This window comes from Amblyomma maculatum, chromosome 1 (assembly GCF_055883805.1).
Source record: "Amblyomma maculatum isolate TAMU_Amacu chromosome 1, ASM5588380v1, whole genome shotgun sequence".
In the NCBI taxonomy this organism is placed as follows: Eukaryota; Metazoa; Arthropoda; class Arachnida; order Ixodida; family Ixodidae; genus Amblyomma; species Amblyomma maculatum.
The window spans coordinates 434,127,927-434,148,370 of NC_139344.1; the positions used below are offsets into that span (position 1 = coordinate 434,127,927).

Below are 20,444 nucleotides of genomic sequence, written 5' to 3' on the forward strand. Positions count from 1 at the left end.
TCGGCCATCTGAAGTTAAATCTACTGCAACAGGAAAATACCCGGCATTATCTCTGTTCCACCAAAATGTTCGATCAATAGCTAGCAAGGAGGATGAACTAGCGCTCTTCCTTGACACATTCCGCATATCGTTTTCTGTTATCATGCTCACAGAAACTTGGTACACCAAGGATTCGCGGGTATTCATTCTACCTGGCTATCAGTCTTTGTCGAAGTCGTCTGGACAGGCGAGGGGGCGGCGTCTCTATTTTCATGAAAGAAAATATTATCTGTGAAGAAGTGGCTGAATTTTGTGCACTCAGTGCAGACTATGAAGTGCTTACCTTGCGCACACAAAACAATGTCTACTGCATCTTGTACCGAACGCCCTCCGGCGATTTCGACAACTTTCTTCATTTCCTTGAAAATTTATTCGGCTACGCGATGGACAATAGGATAGATCTTTACTTAGGAGGAGATATAAATGTAAATATGCTCGTGCCAGCACACTCCCAAAAGAAGCTATCCAACACCATAGACGCGAACGATTTTTGGAACGCAATAACAGAGCCAACTCGTGTTACTCCAGATAGTTCGTCATTATTGGACGTATTTATCACAAATATTAATGCAGATTTAGTGAAAGCAAGCGCTGTATGCACTGGCCTTAGTGACCATTTCGGAACACTATTGCTAGTTAGGAAACCCCATCAAGTTACTACAAAAGTGAAGCAAACAAAATATATACCAACAATGAATGAAGGCAAACATCAGTCTTTTCGTAACGAAGCATGGAACTCTGTTTATGAAGCAGGAAATAGTGACGCTGCGTATGATAATTTCATTGGCGTGTTCAAAACTCTCTATGACGCAGATTTTCCGTTAACACCAATAAAAAAAACAAAACAAGCCCGAAAACCTTGCCTAACGGGAGAACTACTGAACATGAATAAACATAAAAATGCCTTGTATGCCAAAATTGCAAAAGATAAGAATTTCGAAATATTTGCTGAATTTAAGTCCCACCGGAACAGGCTTACTTCTAGATTACGTGCAGCAAGAAATGCATATTTTGTTAGCATGTTTTCTGATGACAGCGCTAAACGCTCTGATGTGCTTTCGGGAAAGCTTAATTCCCTACTGCGTCCTAGCACTCAAGAAAGTATACCTGATACATTTATGCATGAAGGAGAGGAACTTAATGGTATCCCACTGGCTGACGCCTTAAATATGTTTTTCGTACGGCAGGCTGACCACTGCGACGGTTCTGGAAGTGATAGTGCATATGACGCGGACACGTATCTATCTCAGTTTGTGGGCAGCCAATCGCTTTTTCTCCGTCCTACTGATTGTGCCGAGGTGTCCTTTTGTATTAGTAAAACTGAGGATGCATGTGGTGTGCAGCTCCTTCCCGTAAAGCACGTACTTGATTTATTCTCTCCCGTTGTCACTTTTACATATAATTTAATTTTGTCTACAGGTGTATTTCCTAGGGCAATGCAGATTGCACGAGTGGTTCCAATACATAAATCTGGAGACCGAATCGTGTTCTCCAATTACCGTCCAATCTCGGTACTGCCGGTATTTTTTAAAGGCATAGAAAAAATATTGCACATTAGAATAACATCATATTTTTCTCGACAAAACTTTCTCTTATACTATCAGCACGGTTTTAGGAAGCATCGATCAACAGAAACAGCCATTTTAACGCAAAAAGAAATTATCATATAAACATTTAGTCAGAAACATGTAGTACTAGGGATCTACATAGATTTTTCAAAAGCATTTGACCTGGTAAATAATAACATCCTTCTTTCAAAATTATACAGATATGATGTCCGCGGAACACCCCATGCGCTACTGAAGTCATGCCTTACAAATCGAAAGCAGTACGTAGCAATAAATAATGTTAAATTTTCTTTGCAAACTTTTTACACTGGCGTTCCGCAGGGAAGCATACTCGAGCGGCTTTTATTTCTCATTTATATTAATGATATGGCACACTGTACATAGGGCGTAATTTTTAACTGCTACACAGATGACACCACTATCTTCTTGTCCGGGATCACGGAAATCGGCATTGAAGAACGAGCAAATAGCGCTTTAATTGACTTGGATCGCTGTGTGAAAGCAAATTGCTTGAAAATTAACACGAACAAAACAAAAGCTGTGTGTTACTCACCGAAAGGAAAACATTTATCAGGTAGCATAAACATACGACTAGGAACCGAACAAATTGAACTTGTGGATTCAGTCAAAGTACTCGGAGTGGTATTTTCGAGCCACCTGACTTGGAATGAACATATTGACCATATTCAGTCTAAAGTGTCATCAGCTGTTGGCGTCATGGCTGGAATAAGATATCTTCTACCTCCTAAGATCAAGCTGCTATTATATAATGCTCTCGTGTTATCTCTTTTCCAGTACTGTAGCCTAGTTTGGTGTACCACAGGAATAACCAATTTATCAAAACTGCATGTATTACAAAAAAGAGCCGTCCGGTATATCGCTGGTGTAACCTATTTCCATCCCACCAAAGAGCTTTTTTCCAAGTATGATATACGTTCGGTGTTCCAGTTATTTGATTACAGACTTATATTGACTTATAAGTCTCACATAAAATCAAATAGCAGTTGTATAATTTCATTTGCAGACATAAAATAAAATCCTGGAAGCAGACAAACTCGACATAAAGAAAAATATCTTATTCCAGTACCTCGCACATACGCATATACACAGTCACTGCATTATACTGTAACCAAATTGTTGAATAAGCTACATTTTGCCGGACTTGATCCAGTTTGCGTGTCGAACCACGATGTCAGCCTCTATTGTCGAGGAGAGCTGTCATGAATTTGTATATATATATATATTTTTTTTTTTGCATCTTTGTGCACCATTTTTTTCTGTATCAGCAGTGCTTTCCCACTCCTTTCCTTGTATCTTTGTGCTGTATTTTATAACGTTCCTTCGTTCGTACAGAAGGAACAGTACAACGTTTTACCCGTTTTTTATTTGTATAAACGTGTTTAGCTATAAACATGTTAATTGATTTTTTCTCCTGTCTGCTGCTCTGCCAACCTTGCAAGGGGGCCAAGACCGCGTCAAGCTGTTTTTACAGCTTTTAGTTCTGGCCCCTCCTTTTCTTTCTAAAAATAAATAAACTTGAACTTGAATGGTGGGATGGAACTCGAGACATCGGGACCAACTCACTAAGGTATCATGGGTAGCACAATGCTCTTCTTGCCAGCATTTTTTTTTCTATGATTCTTCCTTTCTATTTGAACGTGTGTTTTGAATGAACTTTAGTTGTGAGTTAGCGCTCGTCCTTGTTTTCCTTACATGTCCTAGTGTCTACACGCAAACTTTTCAGTGTGCATGTCAACCAACTTTACCAACTTTCTGCTCTCCTTAGAAAAAGCTGCCAGTTCGGTCTTGCATATGAAATTATGGGATGGGACTCGAACACATCGGGACCATTGCAGTTCATTCTAGACAAGGCACCCAATTTTGACATGTTGTTTGCAGAACTACGACAGGTAAAATCGATCTGAGCCAACCAGGGTGGTTCGCATCACACGATTGTGCTGGCACTCTCCTGTGCCAACGTCGTCGATAAAAGCGTAAGAGCGCAATCAAGTGGTGCACACGGCCCTGGTTGACACAGATCGGCCTTGCCATTTGTAGCGCTGCGAACAGGTTGTGAAGCGGAGCATATACCACACGCATGGGTGCGGCACAGGGAGAGAAAGGAGTGGGTGACGGAGAGAGGGTAAATAGGCGCACCCAGGCCGATAAAGAGGGAGGAGACTAAGGGCTCTGCGGCCGCCTTGACGCAGTGTAAGGTATCGTCGTGGCCTCGGGTATTGTAAGGTATCATCAGGCGCCCCCGACTAAAGCCACTTTAGAAATTCATAATCGCAATTGCTTTCTAGCAGGAAACAGACTAAGGACGCACTGACTGGGCTCGCGTCGGACAAAAGGGACGCACTTTCGGGAACGCACCCACGTGCTCCATGGCTTGGTGACAATAGAGTGGCAGCGTCCCAGAGGAATGTTGAATACTGGCAACCTAGTAACCAATCCCACCAATGCTTATGATTGGTTGGGACTTCGAGGTGGGCCGAAGCTGTGGCATGGCGACAATTGCAGACTCACACGTATACAAATTTGTACCACAAACATTTGTTCTTCCCCACCCGCTAGCCAGATAAATGCCCCACCTGCCAACAACACCGACCTACACTATACCATTCTGTTTGGGCCTGCCCAAAGCCACCCGGCGGCATTGCACCTGTACCTCACCCCACCCTCTCATCTTGGGAAGATGCCCTGTCCCGCACGGAGCTGGCCGAACAACGCCGGCTAATCGAGCGGGCCGAGAGGATTGCCGTAGCCCATGGGCTTATGGACTGACGTGTATTTTTTTCTTCTGAGACCGCTTCATCAGCACCAAACCGCAAGACCAGCGACAGCTGTTCTGGCGGGCCTGCAGGATTGAGGCGGCACATGGAGCCCTGGACTGAGGGCTCCACTCAGGAAGAAAAGGAAGTTTACATAATAAATGTTTTTCCTCCTCCTCCTCCTCGAGGTGGGCTGGTCCCCCAGGCTTTATAACCGAGCCCGGGAGTCACTTGCAGCGTTCTGCGCTATAATCAAATGCCATGCATCTTCGGCTACGCTGAGTAAGGGGTCTCCCCTGTTGGTAGCGAGTTCTAAGCTGCTTGTTCTTTTTTTTTCTTTCACCTTTTGCTACAACTATGACTCCAGGAGCCTGAGCTTGCAATTATGTAAATATTTGAACAAAACGTTCAAGTGTTGATCTCTCAGTGCTCCTGGCATCATGTTCGTCGTCGCAAGCAGTCTCTGACGATGCACCTCTACGGCGCAAATCTTCGGGAGCATTCGAGAAGCCATGGAATAGACACCACACGGACACTTTACTCAGAGATGCGGCGTCTATTCGGCGGCCATATACACACATACTTAACCACTCACTTAACACCAAGAAGGAACTAGGGCAGCCAGATGCATTGCCACTGAATAATAAACAATGAATCAATTACCATTCCAGGTTACTGTCTTTCATTTACATAAAAGATAACAATAATAATTTATCATGCTGTAAAACAAAGCGCTGATCAGTATAAACCCCGTGAATCACATTGATCAACCATGAATATTTAGAGCTGAAGGAGGCACTAAATTCAAAATACGTGTTAAGAGGCAGCCGTTTGCTTTCTTTCTTTAGATTTTTAGCATTTGACCACACTGCGCTAATCACTGCCTGCCCCATTTCTCAAGCAATGAGAATCTTTGTGCAGAGACGACAGACTCCAGGCATTTTTTTCTCTCAGCATAATGAGACTTTTCATTGTGCTTGGCTTTTTGAGCATTCACCCAAGTATGACCGTTAGAGTACAGCCGGCGCTACTGAGTGCATCGACCTGCTGTGCAAAGCTTCTTCAGATTAGCTGAGTACAGCATAATCAAAGTAATACTTCGCTATTTTTGGGGATAACAATGTGAACATAGTAAAATAATAATTTCGCTAGTTTGACGGGCATGCTTTCAAAAGCGCCGACTGTGAATACTTAAGACGCACGGGCTTTTATGCTCAGCGTACTTCCACGGTGAGTGACCGTAGCCTGCATCCTCCCCGAGATGTGTACAGCGAACGACGAGTGGCTCTAGAACGGTGAGGAGGAGGCCCACCGTAGCCGTTCTAGGAAGGCGTCTAAGCTGCATCGATTGTGGTCTCCTGCATAGCAAATATATACATTGGAAAGAGAAGAAAATTACGCCACAGTTGAACCACTATCGGTAATGCAATACCATGTCGGTGCAAGTGCAGTCAACCTTGCGCAGATTATATAGTTTATTAGTTATTTCAACGCCGAAATCGACGCCAGCACCAGATTTTACGAATAACGCTACGTTTGACGCTGTTGCGTTAAAAACAGCTCCGTGATGCACACTCACGACCTTCGAATTTCGCATACGGTGCTCCATCATTACGCTATGGGGAGGGTTACTTAAACATCAACTTTGTTTAGTATTTAGGTTGCGTGGAACATATTCCTGAGAGTGTATGTCAGCGATACCCTACACCATATCAGCAGATGTAGAGCGTCTCCCTCCATCATAGCGGCGGACGTAGAACGTCCTGTGATGCCTCGAGCTAGCACACGTAGAAGGTGGAACTCAGACTTTTGCTTTTGGTCAGCCGTTTGTCAAAATACTGCTAGATTTCTGCAGCGACAGAACAATCGCCATAGCTCTGAATAAAGTAACACAATCAAATAATGTAGGGTTAACTTGAGTCAGGGAGGCATGATCCCTTCAGCGGCATTCCCTGAGTCTTTACAAGACGTATTCAGAAACCTGTATTGAGAAGAGTTGAGGTAACAATCAATGGTGAATACCTCAATTGTCTGCAATTCGCTGGTGACACTTTTTTGGTAAGTGGATATGGAGATGAATTGCACACTATAATGGTTGCGCATATTTTCTAAATCAGAAGCATACATATTATAAAAATGTATGTCCTAACTAAAAGTGACCAGCATAAGAATGCGTGGTTAACGACCTATCTAGTTAAAACATAATTTGAAAGGATATTATCCTGAAAATTAATAAAATTTTTCCTAGTCTCGGCGGCGAAGAACAGTTTACGACAGAGAGCCAGGTGCTGAAAGTAGTGGCAGCAGTTGCGGACTGCACATCCAGACCATAATACGTCATTTTTCCCAATCAAACACGCTTACTGTGTATTTCAAGGCTCATCCCTGCATCCTTCCGTTCGCAATGATTCCGCACGTTTTAAAATTTGAATAATTGGTTTAACGTCCAGAAGCGATAATTTGAAACATGCTGCGACAATGAACCTTGAATTTAAAACGTCATCATGAAATCCCAACGAAGCTAGTGCATGCCAACGTTTTTAGTATTATTGCGAAACTATTTCTTGGCTCATAAGGGGCATAGACAGAGTCTGTCATCAGACCGCAACCATCTTGTTACCACCAGGCATCGTACAACCATCCGAGCAGATGAGCTTCCTTGGCACAGGCACGACGACAGTATTCTCTCTCCCCAGCCGATCACGCCTCGTGTAAAACTGCAACACGCGCTCGCACTTTGCAGCGAGCATCATCGCCTTCATTACGTTCCATCTGCACCGGTTCTTTATTTAACCTAGGTAAACGCGCCATACGCAATCATCTGGCTGACTACGGCCGCGTTTTGATAGCGTAGTGTCTGTTGAACAGACGAGGCGGCGTAATAGAATTTACGATGCTTTCACGTTACAGCGCCCGCAGCGGTGGTGCTGTGGTAAAACGCCCGACTAATGTGCCGGAGTACCCGGGTTCGATCCCGACCGCCAATGCCCGGCATATCTTCCCCCGCGGGGTCTGGAGCACTTCACCACCTGGGAGGAATGGGAGACCCTGCTACGCTATGAGGACTCGGTCCGGCAAAAGACCGCCACAGACTGAGCTGCCGACGTCATGAACCGTAGGAACATGAACGTTAGTGTAGTGGGGCCGTGCGGGGGCACAGGGACCTGCGTGCCCCGAACTCCTGTGTTAAATAAATGTTTTTACTACTACTACTACCGCCGGCGACTTCGTTTCGATGGAGGCGAAGCGAAGTGGCGTTCGTGTGCTGTGCGATGTCAATGCGCGTTAAAAATCCCCCCCGTGGTCAAAATTCTTCCGGAGCCCTCCACTACGCAACCCCTTTCTCTTCACTCCTACTACCCTCCCTTCTCTTACAACAAGGCTCAGGTGTCCGCAGAACGTGTGAGTGAGACTGCGCCTTTCCTATCCTGCGAACCAATTATTACTATTCCAGATTACTTCAGCTAAGCACACTTAAATGAACCCCTGGAATGTTTTCGCCTCTAGCTAGACATGACCGCCGAAGTCATAGTTTGGTCGGCACGAAAATGCGTTACCGCCGGTTCGGAGCTAACGCACATGACCTTTGACAATGTGGCCTAGTAGGCTGCTCCTCCTGGGGTCTCTCAGAGCGCTGCTGTGTTGCAAATGCTCGGTGCTGGCTCATGGAGGAATATTCTATTCACGTTGCTGAAACACTTTGCAGCACATTAAGCCCATAGTCCATGATAATGCGCCACTGTCCTTTTCTTCGGTAGCGAAGGCTAATTAGAATTTAATTTGCTTAAGCTGTATATTAACTCATAGCCTGACAGGTACACAAAGACCTCTAGGCCTTGCAAAAATATATGTGTAGCGGGACGTGAACCTTCGAAGCTTCAGCCGCTCAATTAGTTTTCAAACAGCTATCACAAGCAGCTCTCTTAAGAGACACTATGCAGAAAAAGACGTATTAGCATCTAGCCGAAATACGGTTTAAGAAATCGTTGCTTTCCTTTTGCTACACGTACGAAGTCGCAGTACGAATACGCCATGTAAACATGAGAATCACTTACGAAAGCTGGTTTCTTGTTCTTGGCGGAGCCGATAGCTAGGATCACAGCGCTACAGCTTGATTTCTTCTTCTTCTTTTTCTTGGCCTCTTGAAATGCGGCACGTGCCGACAAGGGGCAGTTTGGCCATGGTTTAGTGGCATATACAAGGACATTTGAACACGAAAATACGACACAAATATTGGCACCGAGTGGAAATTTTGAAAAATGTACCGGTGAAAGGCGATAAGACAATATTTAATGTAAAAAAAAAAACATGTTAGTGAACAAAGAGGGTCTCGAAAAATTTTAAAAGAGTTAGCAATTCAGCCTGTCAGTTGCAGTTATGCAATCATGATTCCCACAAACTGAAACCAGTGCACATCACTCTGCGCTCGCACCGAACGATAGTAACACTGGTAGAGACAGGCGAAGTCATCTCTGGCGGTATACTCCAGTGCCAAGCATACCATCACTAAAGCAAACCTCTACGACAACACACGAGGTAGCGGGCTGCTTTGCGAGGCACGGAGCGGCGTGCTGCGCACAAGGACAATACGAGCCAAATACACCGAGGGCTTGGATACCCGGGGCCCCAGGTGCGGCGCGGCCGACGAGACCATCCAACATGTAGTGATCGAGTGCCCAGAACTGCGACCCGCCCCCACTACAACAGCGACAACACCAACGGAGGCGCTTTTGACAGCACTCGGTCTACAGTCGACGTCACCACCCGAAGAGACTAGGGTAGTCATGAGGGCAGTGGAGACGACAAAGCGCCGCCTCGAGGACTGGTGGCCCAACAGACAAGCCTGTTAAATTTCTTCTTTCTCTCTCTTTCTTACTTCTTCGGACTATTTGACTGAACATTTAGCATAGAATTTTCTCTCACTCCTCAATTTTTTCTACCCGTTTCTCCTGGCCTGATCCAGAACTTTGTGATCCCCCGATACAAAGGGGAATGGCCGCATCAGCATCAGCATCAGCATCAGCCTGATCCAGAACTATACCAGAACTTTGTGATCCCCCGATACAAAGGGGAATGGCCGCATCAGTATCAGCATCAGCATCATCAGCCCTGACATTGAGAGAGGGACCTTCAGGTATACATTTGCCTGCACCATGAACTTCCGTAAGGAGAGGAGAAAATGGCCTAGAGATTCACCTTCCTTCCATGAGTCACGTAGGTTCGTCAGTGTCTACCTTCATCTGGTGAGATATAATTTCAACTTGGAATCTTACTTGCCTCATAACTGCGCCATTGATACCTCACATAGCCTGGTTTTACATGAACGGACGTTCTAATTATATGCAAAGTCCCGATAATCAGGGGAATTTAGTAAGAGATTGCGTAGCCTGCCTGCAATGTGCTGGAATTGCTGAAGCCTTAAAATCACCGGCAGGATGAAGTTAGGGACGGGATATACACTGACGCATTAAGAGCCGACCTCGCCAAAAAATTAGCTACCGCGTTTGTATGAATACCTGCATGGCCAGTCACCGACGAAAAACGGACTTCTTTCAAAGTGCATGGAAGAAACGATCATACTAACGGCTAAAAAAATCTATTTGTGAGGTTTCAAGCGAGTTTAAAACTGACAATCAGCGAGGGTGACAACCTGTGACAAATAAAATGAACCTTTGTGCAAAGAAAATCCAAGGGCTACAAATACTGTTAACAATGGAGAAATATTGTCCAGAATGCGGATAAAAAAACTCGATGCCAGCTACTGCGAAAGGATGTCAACTGCCGTTTTTTTTTCATAGGTGGCAGACCCATGTCTAAAGAGAACTGAATGATTGGAGCATTCCTTTATGTTATCGAAAAAAAGACCGTTTAAATGTTTGCAGACATGTGATTCGCATGGGAGGGGAAGGGGCGGCCGTAAGATATTCCACTGCTACCTGTCTGCTATCAACCTGCTGCATAGAAGTGAGATCAGCACCACTCGGTGTAAAAAGGATCTAAATTACCATAAAGCGTGGCATTTTATACCGTAGCAAATGATTAGAAAATAATAGGGTCGGTTAAGACACAAAAACGGGAGTACCGACCTCAGTGACCAGGTGAAACGTCCTGAAGAAGGTTCGCACTGTGAGTAGTTGGAAGCAAGATCTTAGATCAGGGATTCGGGCTTCCGGACTACGCAGGGCGTTTGAAACGAAATTGGAGAGTGCAAGGCAGAGACAAAGTGCGCCTTTCCAGTTAGATTAATGGTTTAACATTGTGGCTTGAGCTGCCAAAGACCAGAGACCACACTGCGACTAAATTCAAGTAAAGATCGTGCATAGGCCTTACTAAGTATCGCGACGTGTCCCATACGTTTTATTGGCAATTCGTGTTAGCAGGTCTAGAGCAATTTCTGCATTAAACAAGATTTCTTTATATGAAGGCTGTAATCTAATTCCCAGCGGTAAGACACGCCAAGATATTTAACCGATTATACCGAATCTGATTGTAGCGCTGGACTAGTGAAATGTTTCAAGGAATATCCGGGGGAATTACTAGGGCACGCCGCATTTGTTGACATTAACGGGTCAATTAATGCCGTCTATAGTGCAAAATCATTCCTCTTCACATACCTCCTCTCAAACGATCATGCGTAATCGTGCTTCAGCATACTCCACAGCCTCTTATTATTTTTCTCACGCAAGGCGTGACCAGGTGCACAAATTCGTTGCATGTTGAAGTTTTTCCTTCTTGTGTGCGGAATGTACAGTGCTTAATGCTCAGTGCAACAGTCACGCAGGATATAAATTTGAGGGCGCTTTGCTGTGCCAGAGAGATGGAGACAAACCTCGTTTCTCTGCAAAGCTTTCTTGTTTACCTATTCACTGCATGCCTTTGAGTGATGCAAACGTTCCATTTTTGTTGCTTGATCTTAGTGCAGAATGTGGCATAAATACTCATGGTGTGTTTGCAAATGATAGGGGTTACTAACACTTTCTTGACTTATATAGTAGAATACATTTTCTTCCCCACAACTTCAAGCAGTCGCCATTAAAAAAAAAAACCAGAACCTACAGTCAAGACCACGGCACCTCGGAGCTGCCGCCACATGAAGATATGAATGCATAATCGGCAAAATAGTGAACCACTACCACTTATGTACGGGGGGGGGGGGAGGGGGGTGCAAGGCATGCAACATTCAGCGCCAATACCATAACAGAAAGGCAGTAGGAGGCTGCGTTGCCATGCCCCATAAAAGAAAAAGAAAGATTGAGGAAATCCAAATCTATGGGATGCTTCACGATATGTATACACGCCGTAATGTGTGCATCCACTTTTCGCATCTAAATTTTGCGAGGTCCACGGGACTGAATGCCACGGGCAACAGTTTACCTGAAACATTGATATCATGTAGTTGCTCTCCCAACGTATGTTGAAATTCTTAAGTAATTATTTATTAGCCTCCCCTCAAGGGAACCCATACGAAGGCAAAGCAAATCTATGCAGAACGAGGGAGGAGCATTTCTTCACGTGGAAAACCGACAACACTAAAAGCAAAAGCCTTCTTCATTTTCTGGCAGAAAACAATTTCCATGGCTTTCTATAGCGTGCCTTGTGGCAGGTTTGCGAAATAAAAAATATATATATATACAGTTTCCACGGAGACTTCGTGGTTGCCAAAAACTCCTCTTGTGTGTGGTTCGAACGCAAGACGTTGCCAGAAAATGTTTATACTTGAAATAGCGTGATATTTAGCCGCCGCGGTCGGTTTCGAACCCGGGTAGTCGAGCATCTTACCACTGCACCACCTTGGCTTTTTTGTCCCTTTATTGCGTGACTTTTGCAAGAAAACACAAACACACACAAGCCATTGATATAATAAGCCTGCTAGGGGCTGGCTTCGTCGTTCTAAAATTCCTTCAGATCCATAAAAGGTTCTACCTTTGGCAACCACTCAGGATTATCATCGACAAATTTCACAATCTCGATAAACCAATGGAAAGCATCGCGGAAAAAAATTCGTGCAGGACGCGCATCAGGATCACAGTGATATCCTGCCATGCGTGAACGCCATATACTGTGGAGGCACATTAGCATGATTAAATCACATGGAACCCCCTCCTCATTTTGCGTGGGTAAGTACCGTATTCCGTAAGGATTAACAGGTAAATATTTCTTTGTGGTTTTTTGAAGTACGTCCCAAAAATAAACCCCAACAGTGAAGGAATACATGCAAGAAAAATATTGCACCACCCCGGCGGGGCTGGTATCGCCTCCTAGTTTGATTTTTAAGGCCCGGAAAGAAAGAATATTTGTCACACATCTCGGTGGACACATGAGCGCACCACGAGGGGAGGGAGGTGACAGCAAAAGAGAAAAAAATGCTCCGTTGTGGTGGCTCTGGAATACTTCGTCCAGATGGGGAACCTTTAAGATGCATTGACATTGCACACCATTTGGGCTCCTTTTGGGTTTCGCTTCCCTCAAAATGAAGCCTCCACTGTCGGGTTGGAATGGTGGTTTCCTTCTCAAACTTTCTCTTCACTTCCTGATCACGCCACTCAAAAAGTATGGAAGGCATTATCCTTAAAATGTGTAATGTTTTCAGGCGAAATCAGCCACGTGCGTACATTTCATGGATAGCTGTAGAGAAGCGATGGTCCAACACATTTGATTTTGTAGGGTTTAAGACCGTTCCATGCTCTGTCTATAATGATCGCTATTCCTTAAATGTCTCCAAAATCAGGATGCGCTTCCGAAAAGACTTGACGATGACCTTCATACGCGACGGATTAGCACAGCTTTTCTAAACGATGTAAAGTCTTTAGTGATACGCGAGAGCTGGAACTAATGTAAATTAATTGCCACAACCTTCCTATAGAGACAAAGTACATTGGGCATCCAACGACTCTGTTCATCGCATCACCATTGTCTTTCCAACAGTCAGACGCAAGGTCCTGCGACCAAAACTGCATCTTCCCGGACCTCGGGTGCCCTTCAGGTGTCGCGTAACGCCGGCACGCGAGCTAGCACGCCCGGCGGCATTTTGTTGCACTGGTGGCCGATGCTCGTTCATGCAGGGGAACAAGAAAACACAGAAGCTCTTCGTGGCAGTAAAAAGGAAGGAACAAGGCCGGAACAACCTTGGCACGAAGCGGTCCCACTTGCGCCCCCAATCATCAACACGAAAGACACAAGAACGGCGCCCGCCACAAGGCTACGGGGTCATGGGAAGGAGGTAAGCGGATAGGGAGAGTGCAGTGTATCGCAGCGTCTATTAATCTGGCTTCCTCCCTGTACGACTCCCTCCGCTGCGTGGGTTGAAGTGACGCGTACGGTGGCGCCGCGTAGCGTAGAGCGGTAATTCCGCCGGAGCGCGTGAAGAGCTTGCTTACGTGCCTTGAGTGAATCACGCCTAATTAATGGCGCTAAGGACGAGTGAACGGTGCCCTGCCGGCAATGGCCCGCCACTCACGTCTCTGCGGGCGTGGGTGGCTTCTTTAGATCGCCGTCGCGTCCGTGAAACACGAGCTCTTTGTGCGTCCCGAGAAAGGAGCTGTAATAAGGTTCCGTTTGCGGGCTTGTGTGTGCATGAGTTCTGTACGTATGCGCAAACTTACATGCTGCAGTTTATTGTTCTTTTATGTTGATGCCTGCACGGTGTTGTGGCAAAGCGCAATGTTCGTAGAACTCTCCATTCACCGAAGCGTTCCTTAATTGGCCGACCTAAATAAAGAACTTCGGTGAGGAAATTTTTAAGCGTCTGAAAAGAAAGAAAGCAACAATGCAAACGTTGAAGCGCACAATGGTTGGAAACTAACGAGCTTCAGTCGTTAATTGCTCGTCTGGAGACGTCCTTATTTGGTTTTGTTTCGCTTTTGCGTAAAAGGAGTGGCAGGAGGAAGCGGCCGCATATAATAAAATTGTCTTTGAATGCGCTTCAATGCGTCAGCGTACCTAGAAGATTTCTTTTCGCCTCTCTCACATCATTAAAATTGTGGTCGCGTCGGTATTCATGTCCTCCAATTCAGCCTTCCATAGCGCCGATACCCGGAGACTGATAATATACACAGTGCCATCAGGCACAAAGGCAGAGGCTTCTTTTCACTATTCCAAGGATTACTAAGACATGGCGGGCAGCTTCCGTAACCGGCACGTGGTTATTAAAACATCGAGCACTTAAAACTGGCTCCTTGAAACGAGCGAGAAGTATGCAGTAATGACGTTTTCTACTCTAAATTACGAGTCTGCGTGTATTGTCTTCTCCCTGCATTTGAAGGACCCGTTAAAGTTCACGAATTTAGACAAAATAAAACCGTGTACAAAGATACCCTTTAAGTTTACAGCAGCCTAGAATCGCAGTGCATTGCTATATCGTCTAAGACAACGGCCCATCTACAGCCGCAGCATAACAAGGGTCTAGTCGTGTGTGAGCGATAAAATATCTAACTTTCGAAATCAAGACCACCACGAAGGCATTCTATATGCTACTGTACGAAAAGAGAAATTTAGAAAAGCTTCCGCATTGTTGTCTTCCTGATAAATTTCACCAGTTGTTTATGCGCATGATGGAGGCTTAAGAATTTGTCAACGTTGAACTGAAGAAAAAATGCAAAAAGTGAAACAAAAGCGGTGCAGCCTACCTTCTGTGATGTCCACTAAAATATACTACTGCAAGTGCCAAAAGCTATGCGTTCTGTTAACCGCTGAGAAACTGTGTCATATCTTTTTGTTTTCGACTGAAACCAGATCATTTGCAACATTTCACTCTGTAAGTTTACGCTGATGTCGATTAGCTGCAATAAGAGCAGGTACGATGTGAAAGCTGTCTGCTTACTACGTCATATGCTCTGTTAACCTATAAGATAGGTATACACGATGCTCTACTCTCTGCATTTTGTGCATTGTGCAAGCACGAATACTTGCCATCCATGCGAGTTCTGGTCACGAAAATATTTAAATATTTCACAGTCCTCCTGATGTACAATTCAGTTGGGCCGAAGCCGAGGTTTTAGTTTTAAAGCTAGCACTACCAGTATACCTAAAGATTACCCCTGTGATTTGTCATCTCAATTTTTTATGTACCTTATAGGGCTCAATGTTTATAAGGTGATTTAACTCAAATACAACTAATTAACTTGAATATTATTTAGGTAATAACATTGTAATGCAAAATTGACGGCCGTAAAGAACAAAAGTGAATGCCCTTTTTAACTTTTTACATCGACAACGTGGCTAGAAATGCCTAACGGAAAACAGGTGCTCATAGTAACAACTTAATTCCTGGGAGACTTAGATCAGACGGCTGCAAGCCCTTACGCCGCGGCGACCTGCACTGCCCAGGTGGCCATCCTCCTTCGAACACCTGCTTCCGAGCGGTGCAACAGTGCCTCCCATGGTTAAGTTGCTGTGATTTTTGGATGTCTTGAAGGGTATGTGTTGATATTGTCAAAGGAAGCAGATAATGTTGAAGATCTTGTTAGAAGAATTCGCATCTATCTGTGTCTATCTCTTTTGGTATGTCCTGGAAAGTAGAAGTGTACGCCGTCGCCACGCGTTCGGTTTAGTTTTGGTCAGCTTTTTCGCGGGTAGATAGAGCTTCCCGGACTGCCAGTATGATTATGCAAATTCTTGGTAAGTTTGTGGGCTATCTCTAGACCTAAATGGCATCTATCGAGCAGTAATCTTCCTCACCCAGTATAGGTATACATTGTCGGGCTGAGGTGTGGCCAGCTACATTGCCTAAGAGTCCAGAATTAGCTGGATTTTTCATTTCATTTTTATTTCCTTAAAGACCGCTTTTGAGGGGCATTACATATAGCAGGGCGTGAAAAAAAAATGAGTTTGCGAAGATGACGGTTCGTGCACGAGGACGGCTGATCTGGAGATGGTGGAGAGTGCGGTGAGATATGTGCGCCGGTGGGACCATATAGGGTGCAGTGCATAGATGGCTGTAAAAAAAAACTTGTGAAACAGTGAAAGACTGGCTATGCGGCGGCGTATCTCGAGTGGCTGTAAACCTTAAAAGGATTTCAGATATGATACACTGGTGCTGTAATGGTATGACGAGTGAATAAACCTGGCGGCGCGGTTCTGCAAAAGTTCTAGTGCATTGGTGAGGTAAGCTTGATGTGGGTGCCAAATTGGTGATGCATATTCTAGCTTTGCTTTCACAAGCGATTCGTAAGCTAGTAACTTGACGTGCACGGGAGCATCGCGAAGATGACATCTTAGAAAACCAAGGGATTTGCTAGCTGAAGAAATGATGTTAGTTATATAAGTTTTCCAGGACAAATCAGCACACAGTTACGCCTAAATATTTGTATGATAGCACTGGTAGCACGGAAACGGAGGCAATTTCGTAAAGGGATACAAGTGGGTTGCGGCGGCGATGAAAAGACAGTACATTGCATTTGTGAAGGTTTAGGTCCATTTGCCAAGTTTCGCACCAATCCTGAATCTTGTTAAGGTCGTTTTGGAGGTATAATTGATCAGAGGTGTTATTAACTGTTTCGTAAAGAACACCATCATCAGCAAACATGCGGATTTTACAGGACGCTTTAAAGGGTAAATCATTTATGTTTATTGAAAACAGAAGGGGACCTAGTACGAAACCTTGAGGGACGCCAGATGTTACAGGAAGGGAGCTGGAATTAAAATAATTTACGAAAACAGATTGAGTGCGGTTAATTAAAAATTCGATAATCCATATAACCACATTTGGATCGAGAATAATGTGAGATAACTTCTGTAACAGGCGTTTGTGAGGAACTTTATCGAAAGCTGTTTTAAAATCAAGAAAGATAGCGTCAGTTTGTAGATTAAGATCTAGGTTGGCATGCAAGTCGTGTATAAACAGCGCTAGTTGAGTATCACAAGAAAAGCCTTTCCGGAACCCGTGCTGCGCAGAATGAAAAAAATTATTAGTATCCAGGAAGGCAATGATATGGGAGAATATGACGTGTTCCATGATCTTACAAGGCACACTTGTTAAAGAAATGGGCCGATAATTTAATGGAGAATTGGTGTCACCGGATTTGAAGACTGGAATGACCTTCCCAACGTTCCAGTTAAGAGGAAGTTGCCCTGTAGAAAGTGATTGCTGGAATAGCAAGCATAAATATGTGGCAGCGATTAGTTTAGTACTCTTAGGGATTTAGCGTTGATATTGTCAGAGCCGGCCGAGGATGAAAGTTTCATTTTATCAATCAGCGATAGAATTCCAGAGGTGTTAAATTGAACAGGTGACATAATATTATCAAACACGTTGTATAAGCACAGGAAATAGCACATCGGATTCGTTAGTGAACACTGACTGAAATGCAATATTAAAGATGTGAGCACAATCTGCATGACTAAGAGCTTCTCCCGCTTCATTTGTGATAGTAACATCGTTTTTGTGTTTAGGGTTGATGATGTCCCAGAATTGTCGGGGGTTGGTATTAAGTATTCTGGGCAAGTCCTTGTTAAAAAAAAAGAATGCTTGGTTTTCCGAGCGGTTGACTTATACGCCTTTTCGGCAGCATAGTATTTATTCCAGTCTGTTTGGTTAGTTTGTGCTTTGGCTGCACGAAAAAGACGTTTCTTCCGATTTTTCAAGCGTTTTAGCGTTTTAGTGAACCATAGTTTCTGCGAATTCTCTCGGAAGGTGAACTTATGAATAAACTGATTAGATAGTTCCTTAATTTTATTCTTGAAAATAGTCCAATTTCCTTCAATAGACTGCTTATGAAAATTAGTTTGGAAAGATGGAAAGAAAGCATCCAGTTCACGACTAATCTCTGTATAGTTGCCCTTGTCGTACAAACGGATGAATTTTTTTAAGCTTTGGGTTCGGAGCGAAGTTAGGGCTATATCGGAATGAAGTACATCGGGATCACTTAATCCGGGAAGGATCGCAACTGATTTAACACTTTCGGGATGGCTGACAAGTAACAGGTCTAAGATGTTTGCGCTCGTTTGTGTTATTTTGGTTGGGGTCGAAATAACTTGTGTAAGGCTAAGGTTCAGACAGACTTCTGTAAAATTCTTCGCTTCCAATATACCTGATGCTGTAATAGTGTTAGTAGTCCAGTCAATGTCCAGAAAATTAAAATCGCCAAAGAGAAGTATATGTGACTCTATATTTGGCAGTAAGTTCACACAGCAAGTTATTAAGCTTCTCTGAGAAGTTCGGGTTGTTATGCGGGGGCCTGTAACAAACACCAACGAGAACCGACTGAGGAACACAACGGCAGGAAAGCCACATTATTTCAAGATCAATATGAACGGAAATTATTGAAAATGGTAAATAATCAGAAAGGGAATGAGCACTCCTCCGCCACGGGACCATTGACGATCCTTACGAAAAAGCCTAAAGTCCGGTACGTCTGTCAGAACCTCACTGTCGTTAAATTCACTAGTTAGCCATGTTTCAGTTAATACGAGGATGTTGCCGTTGGATGAGCGAACAAGACTGGAGATTTCTTCTCGCTTGGAACTAAAATTGCGGATGTTAGTGAAAAGTATTGAAAAACAAACAGTATAGGCTGAGGCGTACGTCTAGGCGCGGGCCTGGAGTGATGTTGTGGGATGCTATTGCTAGGCAGCTGCTATATGATTTCCATAGCAGTTTCCGAGGATTAGTCATAAACGTACCGTTTGCAGCCGATAAGCAAGATTTTATAACTCAGCTTGCGTGTTCTAGAATGCGATGTCCACTTGGAAGGACATGACCCGTAGCAAAGTTGACGACTGCAGTACTGTCGCTGACAATTGTGCACAGAGTTCTGCTATAGCAATAGCATCGGCTACATCCACCTTTAAGGCATCGCGTAGGATAGTGCCTCTTATGAAGCAACTCTTTTTAACTGCCTCGAATTCGTATGTGACTGCTGCAATAATGGTTCCCTTGTGATAGTGTTCTGCGTCGTCTGTGTAAACAACTTGGTGATGTGAATGATGCCGCTGATGTATAACTTTGACACTATAGCGTCCTTCTTTCTTTGTGGCACTCAGGATGCATACTTTCTGCGTCTAGAAGGAACGAATATTTTTCCCGCGCCTTCCTGGGAGCAGCATATTGGGGATTTGGAAATGGACCTAGCGGAAGGCCCAAATTCTTGCGCAATGCTTTAGTGCTAGACCTGGAGGCTTTATGAGATTATCGGCATTCTTCTATTTCATCGACGGTCATCGACGGTGTTGTGCTAGCTGAAGGCCAACTTTCGGGTTGTTGATATGCTGACCTTCTTCAAGGGAGATTCTGGAAGACGAATGTGCATTAAACATATATCTCCTTCTTGTGTGAAAGAGAAGCCTAAAGAGAGACAAAAGTGTACCTATATCAAAGGGCCCAGTGTTCAAATCCGAAAGTGGGCAAACTTTCGCCTAAAACAGAGCTTGCATATGCTAGAAAATGCTAAAAAAAATCAAGAAGCGGAATACAGGTGTGTTTGTGAGCAGCTAATTGAGCAAGTAAATTTTCACAGACTGCGCTTGACTGCCATTGGCTGCAGTTTGGCAGGAGCCCTTACTTTTCGATAACGACATCGTAAATGTTTTCGCGAGCGGCAGGAATACCTTTAAATGCAACATTGGGGAAAATAAATGCTTCTTTTCCTGTGAGACGAAAGTGAACGTGAAAGGAAAGAGCCAATGAATAAATATTCACTGAGAAATATAATTGGGTGGTGTTCAATTGAGATTACTTACTGTGGCTAATGTTTAACCACAAATTGGGTTGCTACAAAGGTAGGTGGCCGCACCTAAACGAAACGAACATAACTCCAGTTATAGCATTCACAGAATAGAAAGCCGTCATAAAACCTAAAGCACATAAATTCAAGAAGCGTAGCTTGTTGCGCCAGCTGGTGCATAGTTGAAGGAGAAAAGCAGCGAAAAGAGGACGCGTTAACAAGGAAGGTGTACACAAGGACGACGCTGGGACACACAACTGAATTTTACTACATCGAAGATAGCAGCTCCTGCGCTATCATTGAGTTTTGTTGTTTTTTTCTCCTTTTGGCATTGGTGCTGACGCACATGTGCGCCCTGCTCTGTTTGACCATTTTAACGTAGTAAAATTCAGTAGTGTGTTCCA

General features: G+C 44.2%; 1 protein-coding gene and 1 long non-coding RNA gene across 5 annotated transcripts in view; both read left to right on the forward strand.

Annotated features, from left to right (window-relative positions):
* The window catches only part of LOC146209429 (uncharacterized), a 52,756-nt gene extending 45,189 nt beyond the window's left edge, over window positions 1-7,567 (forward strand). Inside the window, exon 3 of the long non-coding RNA XR_014703439.1 lies at window positions 7,292-7,567. This is a non-coding gene — a long non-coding RNA (uncharacterized LOC146209429). The remainder of the gene's footprint in view (window positions 1-7,291) is intronic.
* Window positions 7,568-13,441: 5,874 nt separating this feature from the next.
* LOC146209431 (uncharacterized) overlaps window positions 13,442-20,444 on the forward strand; it is a 95,495-nt gene continuing 88,492 nt past the window's right edge. For all 4 annotated transcript variants that reach the window (XM_084600251.1, XM_084600269.1, XM_084600274.1 and 1 more), the window contains exon 1: window positions 13,442-13,601. The gene's annotated coding sequence lies outside the window, so the exon portion shown is untranslated. The remainder of the gene's footprint in view (window positions 13,602-20,444) is intronic.